The sequence below is a fragment of the Pelecanus crispus genome, chromosome 1 (genome assembly GCF_030463565.1).
Source record: "Pelecanus crispus isolate bPelCri1 chromosome 1, bPelCri1.pri, whole genome shotgun sequence".
Classification (NCBI taxonomy): Eukaryota; Metazoa; Chordata; class Aves; order Pelecaniformes; family Pelecanidae; genus Pelecanus; species Pelecanus crispus.
Window position 1 is genome coordinate 197,167,975 of NC_134643.1, and position 11,659 is coordinate 197,179,633.

The following is an 11,659-nucleotide window of genomic DNA, read 5'->3' on the forward strand; positions in this document are numbered from 1 at the left end:
TACGAGAAACGTCTGTTCTTTCAGCCAGACTCAGCAGTTGCGTGTGTGCGGCATAATTCCCTTGAGTTTCACTTCACATCGGATGGAGAATTTGAGGTGTGTCCTTAAATTGTAAAGATACTCTGATCCACCCATTAAATGAGAATGGCAAAGCTCCCACTAACTTCAGACCCAACCTTTGTTATAATTAATTATCAAACGTTGAGTAGTTAACAGCTCTGAAAATGGGCGTATTGGCTATGGCTGAGCTCTGACAGCAAGAAGGAAGAGCTTAAAAGATGTTCTGGAATAAGATCACAAAATGTTTCGGTCTCTTCAGTAGAAATACCGATCTAGGCACAACTGTTGCAAAGTGACTACTTCTGATCTTTCTGCATTCCTGTTGTTTTTTCCACAGTGTTTTGGGATAGCCTGAGATACGGATAATTTTTTTTTTTTTCCACTGGGACTCTAATCTGTTTATAGGTTACAAGGCCAGAAGAGACTACTACAACCATCTCACTTGACCTCTTGGGTAACAGAGCTGTAGGACTTCCTTTATTTAATTTGTGTTTGAAGTAGAACTCCTCTTTTAGGAACAACAGGATTGCAACTTCTGGGAAATCCCAGCACAGCTCTTGGCAAATTATTCCAATGCCTATTACCTGTTGTAAAAATGTTTTCAGTGTATGTAATCGGGGTTGGTTAGCTTCAGCTTCTAGCCACTGGACCTTATATTTAATAAGTCCTCTATTAAGGGTGAGTTCCCTTCACGCCAGGTGTCCTGGAATGTAACTTAAACACATAAATCATTTGGAGTCCTTCTGCCCACCACATTGTCCTACTTTCTACTCTTTCCAAGGTTTTCTATAGTTACCTAATAACCCACCTTAAATTTTAAACATCAGCACTGGACCAAGCAAAGCTAATGCAAAAAAAAAAAAAAAAAAAAAAAAATTGCAGAGGTAATTTGTTTCCCCGGTTTTTATACTCCCAGCCATCACCTATAGACTGCATGCCCATGCTATTAAACACGTACTTGAACCTGTGCTCCTGCTCAGTTCACTCCCCATCCACATAGCTCAGATGCGAATATGACTTAGATGTCAGACTTCTGCTGGACTCTCATTCCCGCAGGTATCTTAAGAAAGAGGGAAAGTGGGGTTTGAGGGTGGTCTCCTGTAAAACTGCACTAGGCTAAGTGCACTGCAGCCTGGTTTCCTGGTGGGTGTCCAAAGCTAGACTTTTCCTAAGCACAGTATAAAAACTATGAGCCTGAATGAGAGTGGGGTTAGTAACCAACAGTGTAGATGGAAAGGCTCAGGGCTTCCTGTGATGAAGCCTGCTCTGCTGCTTCCCCGGCAGCTTACAGATTCTTTCTTGCAGATTTGCTTCCTCAGGGGTTGTCCTTCGTGCTATGGTTGTGCAATTACTTCTCATAGTGACAGATGAATTTCACTTGACTGTCTCTTTATTTTGATAAGTTATCAATGGTAACTACTCTCTCTCCAATTTTCCTGTAAGTTTTCTGTTTCCTCATAGCAACTTGATTGAGGTCATATATCTTACACTTGGTCGTAATACTTTCAGGTGGGATAGTGGCAAAAGACTTGTAAAAGTAAGGTGACGTCTTTCTCTGCTCAAAACCTGCGGGCAGCAGCACGAACTGACTGATGTGGCAGTGGGAGCTCAAGATTACCTAACAACTCAGTATGATCTCCAGATCTTTGGAAAGTAATGAGTAGCCAGGAGGGAGCTGCACATCCTATAAAGCATGTCCTGCAGTCTTTGTTCCTCAATATGTAATTTCATGGAAGCTATATTAAAATATGTATCGTTTGCTAAAGCCCAGCTTACTCAGAGATTGCTCAGTGGTCATGACCTGTCTTCAGGACTTGCCATTCTCCCAGTTTGTGTGCTATCTGAAAACTTCAGCAGTGATGATGTTACATCCTCTTTTAGATCTCTGATAAAAGTTTTAAATTGCTAAAGCCTAATCCATGCTTAAATCTTTAGGTAAATACGTCCTGCATGAAGATGACACATTAAAAGGACATTTTGAGACCAATTAGTCAACATTCAATCCTTTTAATGCATGCGGTGCTAATTTTGCGGAAATTGTGGAAATGTCAGGGGTTACCAAACCAAATATTCTACGGAAATATAAAGTATTATTAAATGATAACATTACTGCCTTTACTCACCAAACTTGTAACTTTGTCTAAAATACATTTTCCACCAACCTTTGTCAACTGGCATTGGTGATGGCACTCTGCTTTTTTATTATAAGCTTTTCCACCCCTGTGTCTGGAATCAGGGTAAGGCTGACAGGTCTGTATCAGCCGGGGCTGCTCTCACTTTGCAAACCAACCAAACCAATAAAACCCCACACGAGTATTCATCCAGTGGTCTGAAACCTCCACAGCATCTCCAGCCTAACTGACTGGAAAAATAATATTACAAATTGTTGGATGCAAGTTTATCCAGAGCTGCTGATTTTAAGTTGTTTAACTGGAGCTGCTCTTACTTTATGTTCTCAGGCTTGCATTGGTACAGAAAGTATTTTGTTACCATCCTGAATACGGCTCTATCATCTGTTTTCTACCCCAAAACAGAAATATTTATTGAATATCTGTGTTTCTTTTGCATTCCAATTGACAAGTCCATTTTTTCACACAGCAGTAGATCAGCAGAATAGCTACCATTCTTCTGTTTCAAATATATATTAAAATCAGAAAAATCTTTCTCACTCGACATTGCTGGCTGCAGATCTCATCTTCTTTTAAGTTCTTTACCAGTTTTAGGCTTCTGATTTCTACCAAGTCCTGACAATTTTACCTTTTTTCTACTTATTTTTATTAATTTAAATGTCTTCTGTAGTTCAATTATTAGTATTCCATATAGTATTATAGTATATATATTAGTATTATAGAGAGAGACATTTTCTTGAACAATGCAGAGGTATCATTTCCAAACGGACATGTTTCAGTTTCTCCCCGTTTCCAGCTTTCTGAAGTTTCCCCCAAATATTTATATTACTGTTTTGGCCCTTACCTTTTTCATCCGTAACAGATGACTAGCTTGTAACCCAGCCAGCACTACTTCGGGGGTTTCACACTTAATTGTTCTTTGCCAGGGCACATGAGGGCAAATAGGGATTTTTCTTGCTTGCACGCTTCTCTTTCTGAGTCAGGATATTATTACTGCTCCCGTTAGGAAGCTTGAGGTCATTTTAATATCAGCAAGAGGAGACTTTTAGCATATTTTGCACAGATAGAAATCACACTCAGTGTCGCCTCTCTCCCCCCTACGCAGAGCAGAGGGGGAATTCGGTAGCCAGCTATGCTGCTCTCACACCTGGTGGTCTGTAGACAATATGTGCTACTACACGATCTTGGTTTTATGCCAACGGAAAAAAAAGACATTTTCTTCCCAACCCAACTGTGCTGGCAGGGGGGAGAGAGCCACAAACCAACACACCACCTTATGCCCACTGAAAACCACCAACACAGCCAATCTGGTGGTGGTACCCTTCACAAAAATACCCTGAATTTGGTTTGGGTAAAATCAGGCAGACCATTTTCAGCTTGTGGCTGGAGTCGACATGGCTGCTCTGGCCTGGCTAAGCAGGGGACAGCTGCCCGCAGCCGCTGACACCACCCAACACCACATGTGCAAGTGTTTTTTGCACAGCTGCCAGCAGCTGGAAAACAGGTGATCCTGTTTTAACAGGCCAGGATGCTTTTCCCTGCCTGACCTTCCTGTCACGGCTGCCTTTAACATTTCAGCCACGCAGGCCACCTCAGCACAGCGGCTAGCTGGGGTCTGCGCTCAGGTGGGATCCGTCTGCACGCTCCCCGCTTCTTTATCACACTGGCAGCTGGCGCTACAGATCAGCAATTAAAGGTCACTCTCCCTGTATCCTTCGGTGTCTAGATTCATTTTGTTCTCAACATTATGGTTGTGGGCTAAATGAGTATTCGTCTGCTCCTTCTTCCTCCTGTCCCTTCTGTTATTAGTTTCTCACTCTCCAGGGAGACCAACTTTAATGGCAAGGAACCCGGCATTTCATCCGCCGCTAGCCAGATGTCTCAGAGACCAGCTCCGTTGAAGTATTTTAATGAAAAATATGTTCCTGATGAAATTTGGACGGCATGTTAACAAAGACAGATCTTAGTCCTTAGCATCACAGCAGGTGTGTTATGCGCAAACATAATCCGGTGTGCTTCAAAGGGTTTAATAATGTAGCCTGTGTATTTATCCCGTGCCCATCCTCCTGTTATCTGGGGTCTTTACAATTTCTATCATGTAACCTATAGGGGCCGACTTGCGTTTTTTAACCACTATTTTTTGGACTGTGTCCCCTTTTGGATATGTTGACACAAAGGTGAGATGGGTCTAAAAGAAGGCATGGAGGGGGAGCACAGTGACCTGAGCTGCAGTCGTGGTTTTGTTTCTGGCTTTACAATTTGATCATAATCTCAGTGAATCAGTTTAGTCTGGCAGAAAAATGAAGACAAAGCCTTTTTCATCAGGAGCGGGAAACAAAAAGACCAAAGATCACCCAGAACTCATAAAATACTCTAAGGCCATTGGATCAAAGGCACTACAATAAGTGCAAAATACTGCGATATGAGTAAAACATCTTTCCACATGTTCCTGACTCTTTCCTGCTGTGTGGATTTCTTTACTTTCTCCTCTGCATTAGAATGGAGGAGTGACATTTTTTTTCTTAGTGATTAAATTTTAAAGAAGTTGTGGTCATAGAGGAAAAAAAGCCTGGTGAAATACTCACCGATGTAAGATTTTTCAGATGTTAAATGTAGGCAGCAAGTGAGACCGGAATTTCAGTCCTGGGACTTCAGCAGACGTTTCAAAGCAGGGAGCCATTTGCCACACGCTTCCTCTCCTCTGAACTTCCCTGTCATCTGTAATCTCCTTACAGTATTATTTTCTTTATTACCACACGGGATTTATTGCCTGTTTCATTCAAACAAAACCCAGTGCCACGACACCTCCACTTGTGTCAGCTGATACCTTACGTGATCAATATGAAAGGGGATTCTGGCATGACTGTGTACCTCTGCACCTTAGCACCTCCATGGCAGCACTGCCTGGAGCCAAATCCTCGCTGCCAGACAAGTCACGCAGACCACAACCGGGCACGGGAAACTCCTCGGCGTTCAAAGGAAGGGTTGAGCTACGCCACTGCGAGACATGGAACAGATCGTGTAGCCGCAAGTGTCTGATGGCGAAATGCAGTGACCTTTACTTGTTAGACTGGACACAAACGCACCTGTGCATCCCTTCTCCTACAAAACAGCGAACAAAATCTTACAGAGACCGAAAAGACAGCCGAGTTAAAAAACCCCTGTATGTACCTCTATTAAAACAAAACAGGAGAATATTAGGAATTTGGATTGTTCAAATTAAAATGTTTAAAAACAGCCTGGAAAGTCTTTTATGATGCATAAATACTTCACTCTTTGCTGACCAGAATACAGTCCGCGTTCCTCAGCAAAGTGTTTCTCTTGCTTCGCTGAAGGTTTTTGATGGTACTCCAGATGGCAGTGTGCCTGTGAAGCGTTAACCACCGCAGACCCCAGCGCGCATATGGAGAAGGGTTTTAGCGCAGGCTGATCAGAGCCGAGTGAAAGCGGGAAGGCAGGGGACGGTGGGGGGATAGGGTGGACGACAACCCTAACCAGCCACTCGGGCTCAGCATTCACGGGGGCCAGGGATACTCATGTTGCACGGTAGTTGTATTTTCTTGGTGCTAGAGATGATGGAAGTTAACTGGGAGCAACATTTTGCTTTGTTTTTAATTTTGGACACCAAAAGCTGACAATTATTTCCTCTCAGGCCTTTACGTTGTGCCCACGCTTATTGTAGATGAATTAAGGGAAAGCAGGAAGATTCTTTACACACAACATCAGTGGATTTAAACGCTCCTTGAAAACCTTCCGTAGCTTTGTGGGCATGTGGGTATCCATCGGTCTGTATTTAAACCACAGATTCCATGAGAGGGAAATAGATTTAACCATGGTCTGAGATAAATGGATGAGTCCGTTGCATAAAAATAGATGGAAACTTTTCTTTTAAAGAAGTCTGTCCGCAAGAGGACAGTTTTATCCTGTCACAATAGTCCCTGAATGTTATCCATGAACACCGGGCACGACACCCACGCATACACGAACTTTGGCTGCAGTCGGGCGCGCTAAGGAGCCAGGGCTGCTCTTCCCCGCTGCCGAGATGATGTGATGCCCTGCCTTCACCACTGCAAGCTGACTCCGGGACGCAGCCCCTGGTCTGCCCGCTGCTTTCCTCACAAGACAGTGACCAACACCAATGGCCGCCTACCGCCATGCAAGCTTGTGCACGGACGGGGGCCTTCACCACCGCCCCGCAGGAGGGGACGGGTTTTGTGGCGAGGACTCTCTGCTGACCAGAAAGGAAGCTTGCGGAGAGGCGCAGGAGGTGGAGGCAGCCACGCACCTGTGGAGGAACGGCGGCCTGGGCAGGTCTGAAAGCCTGGCCTGCCTCCCGCCCGTCGCCTCAACTCGCGTCGCGGCTCTCCAGCTGCTTCGCCACCGAGGGGAAGGCCGCGCCCCTTCACCCTGCGGCCGCACAAACCGCACGGCGAAGGGAACTGGCGGAGGCCGGGGGCCGGCGGGGCCCTCACCGGGGCGCATTCGGCGAAGGGTGCCGGCGCGTCCCCGCAGCCCTCCCGGCGGGCGCGGTCCCAGCGGGGCCGCCACACCCGGGCGGCGGGCGGGAGGGCGTGTGAGGGCGGCGCGGCGCGGCGGGGCAGGGCTGGGCTGGGCTGGGCAGGGCCGCGCCTCGCCTCGCCTCGCTTCGCCGCCAGGGGCGCGGGCTCCCCTCGCCCGCCGTCCGCCGCCGCCCCGCGCCCCGCTGACAGCCGCCCTGACAGCCGCGCCGCGCCGCCATTTAACCCTCCCTCCGCCGCCGGCCCGGGCGCTGCCGCCGCCGGAGGTGAGTGAGCGCCCGCCCGCCCGCCGCCAAGGAGCAGCCCCAGCCCCAGCCCCGGCGGCGTTTCCTCCGCGGGAAGGACCGCACTTCAGCCCCGTCCCGCGGGCGGCGGCGTGGAGGTGAGCCCGGGGAACGGCGAGCCCGGGGAACGGCGTCCCCTGCCCCGCGGCCCGGCCGGAGCTGGCAGGGGCGGGGGGTCCCGGGGCCTCGCTGAGGCGCCGTCCGCGGGTGGGTCGCCCCGCGGCTGGGGTTGCCTCGCCTCGCCGCGGGTGCCGAGGGGCTTGAGGCGTGGGGCGGCCGCGGGCTGCGGCGGGGGAGCGCCGGGCGGCCTCGGGCTCGGAGCCGGCTGAGGGGGCGGCACGGACCCCAGGCCGGGCGGGCTGGGAGAGCCCGTCGGTCGCCTGCGAGGGGTGCTGACAGGACCGTGCTGCGCCTGCCGTAACGCTGGGGTGTTCAGGTTCGTGAAAGCACCCGTGTGACTTCAGGTCCTGGCTCTGTGTCTGTCCCTCGCTTAGGTTTCTCCCTGGCATCGCCTCTCCCCTTGAGGCAGGCACCGTCCCGCCGGGCAGCCCTGGTGTTTTAGCGCTCCCGAAGTGCAGGTAGCGCTGGCACGGCAAGTAATCGTAATGTTTTTGTCGCTCCGAGTCTGTGATGAGCAGGATTAATTCTAGCGCTTTTCAGTATGTTGAGCGATTTCTACTTTATTATCAGTCGCTAGACTCAACCATGTTGAGAATACGACAAGATCAGCGTAAAGCATAGGAGACAGCTTCCCGATTCCCTTTTTGATACTGATAGTCATGATATGTCAGACCTGCTTCTCAAACGTATTTCGAATTATTTCAGCTGTGCAATACGTATTCCCCATACTATGATCTTTAAGATAAACTTCACTAAAAGGGGGAATTCCAGAAACAGTGAACAATATATATGTATTTTTTAAACCTAGAGGGGAAAGGAAAGAATGGATGACTGCATTCCATCCCTTATGCCATAAGGGGTGATCTAATGTATTTCATTGTTTGCATTCATTATTTATTATTGCTTGGACACTTTCCCAAATCTCCTTATGCTTAATAAACCTATTTTCACTGTACATTTTCCAAAGTAAATCTCATCCATGCATTCGGTCTACTGTAGCCCTTAGGTTTCAAAGGATGGATGTTGCTGGCCAGCTAGCTCTTGAATTGCTGAGCTGATATCAAAAGGAGCTGAGAAATCCCAGGATTTTGTGAGATCAGACCCCAAATGTTGATGAAAATAGGCTTTACCAGCTAATTGTTGTGGATCTTTTTTTTTCCTTGCACACAGAGAATCTGGTGCTGTCAGTTTCAGCCTAGTGAATTTAGATGCATAATTTTAATAAAGCCATTATCTGATAACAATGTAAAATTGTCTGATGTGTAAATAAGAATGAAAGATGCCTTTGAGGATGTCAGCTCTAGCCCCCTGCTGTGGCGGACATCACATATATACTTTTCTTGCTAAACTCAATATCTTCCAAGAAGTGGCATATTTTTGACCCTGACCACTCTGACTGGTCACCAGTGATTAGATTTTGGTAAAATGTGATGCACACCTGAGGTGCTCTCTCTTTAATGTTGAAGGGATAGGATTATATGGGAAGTTCTGAAATTCCCAGCAGGTGGTAACACTTCAATAGCTGCCTAATCCCACATTGCAATAAGCGAATGCTGGTTGGAAATAATTAATCTCTTTCCTGCCATACAGATAAAATATCTTAAATTTGTGGAAACATTGCAGATACACATTTCTTTTTGCTGTTCATGCTGCTTGGTGTCCTTCAAGTGAAATGTAGGGAGGATTTAGGGACTTTCAGGCTTTTCCGCCTCTACCTTATTTTCCTGTCAGCTTCTCATGCATAAGCAGAATTGTGCAAATTTCGGGTTGCAAATGCAGCTGAAAAATGTTTACTAATGGACAGCTATTAAGGAAACTGTTTTTCATCTGGGATTTTTTTCCCCCTTTACATTCTGGCAACATTTTGCTTGTTTTAAATTCCAACAGATAACTTTATTTTTCTGACATTATCACTCCAGACCCTGGCTGATTCCCTGGGTCCATCAGGGTGGCTGGGGTACGTGCTGCTGCTGGGGGCAGTGCTCGAGGAGGAGGCAGGCTGGCTCCGGAGGGGATCGGTCCTCAACCTGAGCACCCCCCACTTACTCCTTCCCTGAGCCCTTCTCCCACCTTGCTGTCACGTGTACCCCGAGTTGTGGGACGGTCCCCGTGCTGTGGCTGGGTCCACCTTCACATGCAGCTGTGGGGCCTGGGGGACAAGGAGAGAGCAGGGCTGTGCGCGGAGGAGAGATGAGGGAGGACAGGCATCTTCCCGATTCCTGAAGGAGGATGGGGCTAGGGCAGGGGAGGGCTCAGCTCTCGCGGGGGATTTGCAAAGAGGAGGAGGACTGAGGGTACCCGTGATTGGGGCAAAATACGGGATCCATCAGTGGCACTCCCCTTCATGTGATTGAGGCTCCAGAGCACAGAGGTTTTGAGTGCTGTGAGTCTGCGTTCTTATTAAACTCAGTGCTTGGTCATGGAGTAGCTGATTAATTCCTGATGGCCCTTTCTTAACTGCAGGGCTCACTTGCCTCTCATGTCCCTTGTGAAGGGGGGTAGCAGCTGAGTGCTATACTGTTGCAGCGGATGAAGCTGGTAACTGGTTAGCTGTGCTAAATCAGCAGGTAATAGCACTCAGAACAGGTGGTTGGTTTGCGAAATGTCACGTCTGTTCCGTGGCCTTGGATACTGCTGCAAAAAGTACTGGGAGTCATAAATCCAGTTAGCTTGTGGTTTGTTGTTGTTTTGGGTTGGTTGGGTTGGGTTTTTTTGAAAACAAAAGGGATCACAAAATACTTTATGATTTTAATGACATAGAGAAATAGGGACATTATTTGAATAGATTAACATATGTAACTCTAATAGTGTATATATAACCTATTCTGTTACTTATTTGCAAAAAAGACTGTAAATAAAATTGTAAATTGCATCTTTGGTTCTTGCACGGTTCCTGACACTGTAATAGTGCCTGTAAGCCTCGCAGCTCATGATGGGTTTATTCTCATACTAGCCGTACCAGACAGTGAGTTACTATTTCCAGTGGAGAGCTATGACACAGGGAAACAAAGTGATGTGACCAAGATTGCACAGGAAGTCTGTTGCAGAGTAGGGACTTGAAGTTTCCCTGTGTCATTTGCGTTGCGCGCAAGCCTCTTGGTCTTCGCTTCCAAGGCCCTTTATGGCTTATCCCCTCCTCATCTGTCACTTCCAATTCCCTTTGGAGAGGAAGTCTTCCACTTCCAATCAGCCCATTACACCGTCTCTTGGAAGAAGAAAGCATCTTTTTATGTTGCTGTGCTTCTGCTGCATCTCACACAATAGAGCCTCAGTCCGGGCTTGTCCACGAGAGCAATAAATTAAAAAAGCCAATTATTCAAAGTCTGATAGCCTTCTCTGTTCATCATTTTTCATCTCATTAAGTTAATGAACTTGAGGTAGAAGATCTGAATAGAGTAGAAACCATTTAAGATGTACTGTCTGCCTTGAAAAGCAAAATTTTATGTGAGTGTGAAAAGTGGAAAAATAGTAGAGTGGGGGGCAGGAGGCAAAGATGTGGAGATTTTTGAAGAAAACCTAAAAATGAGAAGAAATCTAGAAAGAAGTTGGCTTAGGGAAGACTGAGAGGAGAGGGGAGAAGTCTCAACCGAGCTTAGAGGTCAGCATAAAGCCTGTCCAAAACCAAGGCAAGGCAAAAGGAGGGAAAACTGAAGGAGGGAAGAGGAACAAACCTGTGGGGAAAGAGAGGAGAAGGAGCGGGGCAATACCAGACCAGAAATGGGCCAGCAATTCTTGCATTCAAAATTGGTATTAGAAGTGAGCTAGCGAAGGTGCAAAAACTCAGGGAGGCTTCATGGAGGCACTTTAATCGGAGCTTTGTATTGCAGCTGGTAGCCTAAATGTGAGGTGGGAGGGCTCCTGCTGCAATGCAGTGACAGCAGAGGCTTGCGGGAGGGTGAAGTAGCCCCGGGCTAGGCTTCCAGAGGTACCTGATCTCACTAATTGGAAGTTAGTTTTGGTACCGTTTCAAATACTCCAGTTCTAGCCTGGGTGTTGCCCACGCTGCACGCTGGAGTCTTTTTCCCAAGAGAGCCAAGATAACACCAAGGGAAGCGTGAGAGGGAAGGAGGTTTTGGTCTGACGAATGATTGGCGTTGCCGAAACACCCAAGGGCCCTGGCGCTGGGCTCCGTCCGCGGGCTTGGTTAGGAAGAGTCCCTGTCCTGAAAAGTCTGTACTGTAAATACAGAGCAGGAGAGATGGGGTGGGAAGGAGGGGAGCAGATTAATGCTGCAGTTTGCTGACACCGTATGCCTGGCGATGGCAGGAGCAGAAGTCATGTCTCCTGTGCCTCCCGCTGGCGCCCTGCCTCGTGAACCACACTGCTTTTGCCTGGGTTGGGCTGACACGCACAAATTAAGATGCAAGGTGACTATCTTGACTGAGAGTGTTCTCCCATGCAGGCTTTTTTCTTTCTTTCCGAGGGTTTCTTCTCCCTTCCATAGCTTCGTTTCCTCTCTGCAGTGTGTCACTCATTAGACTGAGATCAGGATTATTTGAATTTCACCTGTCAGTGTGGCACTCTCTGAAAGAAGTATTTGTAAAAGCCA